This window comes from Echinops telfairi, unplaced genomic scaffold (assembly GCF_000313985.2).
Source record: "Echinops telfairi isolate 266 unplaced genomic scaffold, ASM31398v2 ScPeMD7_7469;HRSCAF=8507_1, whole genome shotgun sequence".
NCBI classification, from domain to species: domain Eukaryota; kingdom Metazoa; phylum Chordata; class Mammalia; order Afrosoricida; family Tenrecidae; genus Echinops; species Echinops telfairi.
This window is the reverse complement of record NW_022111373.1, coordinates 73262075-73263196: the sequence shown is the minus strand read 5'-3', so window position 1 is coordinate 73263196 and position 1122 is coordinate 73262075.

Below are 1122 nucleotides of genomic sequence, written 5' to 3'. Positions count from 1 at the left end.
CCCATTAGAGAGGGCTGAGTTAAGAGAGGCGTCAGGTAGATAAAGCAGACACTTGCTGAATCCCTGCTAGATTCCAGACGTGGAATAAAGTACTCTACCTAAGAAAATGAAGCAGGAATGCCACGGAATCATAATGATGGGAACAGAAGATACTCTGCTTAGATTAGGGGTTCGTGGAGTGTGAGCCGCCCAAGATACTAGCATTGGAATAAAATGTACTTGCCCAGACTCTGCCCCTTGATGATGACAGCAGATTGGCAGATTGGCAGGGCTGAAGGGGTCGAGGGGAGCTGGCATGCGGATGGGGTAGGAGGTGTGAAGTAGGAATGATGATGTAAAAGAAACTAACAAACAGAAAGCTCTCTCAGATGATTCTTATCCACAGGGGATCCTCAGGATACTGATCGAAGCCCCTGGCCTTCCTTTAAACGGAGAGCAAGACTAGCCCTGGCATCCTGCATTCTAGTTTTTATTTGTCACTCAATGTACTGGTTTTCTATGGTGGCTGTCATGTCACGAGTTACCACAAATGTAGTGGCTGAAAAGAAGATGAATGTGTGCTCTTATTTATTCTGGAGGTCAGAAGTCTGAAGTTAATGTCATTGGGCTAAAGTTGGGTGTTACAGTAGCAAGGCCATGCTCCCTCCAGAGGCTCTAGAAGAGAATCCGTTGTCATGTCTTTTCCAGCTTCTAAAACTCTTTCCCCTGGAATCCCTGGATCGTGACTCTTTTCTCCATCTTCAAAGCCAGCAGCAGAGCACCATCTCTTTCTGACTCTGTTTCCCTTTGCTCCTGTCTGCCTGTGCCACGTGGCCTTCTACAATTCTGTGTCTGACTTCCACCTGCTTCTTTCTTACAAAGAAACTCTTGATTGCAAGTAGGGCCCACCTGGCCCATTCAGAATGTTCTCATTTAATTTAATCACACCTGCAAAGTCTATTTTGCCACCCCAGGCTGCAGGGATTAGGACCCGGCTGTTTTGGGGAACATTACTCAGCCTACCACTGCTCATCTTGACAAGTTATTAAGTCAAGTTTATTTACTTAGGTATCATTTGAACAGATCCAAACTCATCCTTTCTGAGGGTGCACTTTGATGAGTTGTGAACAAATGAAGAGTTCT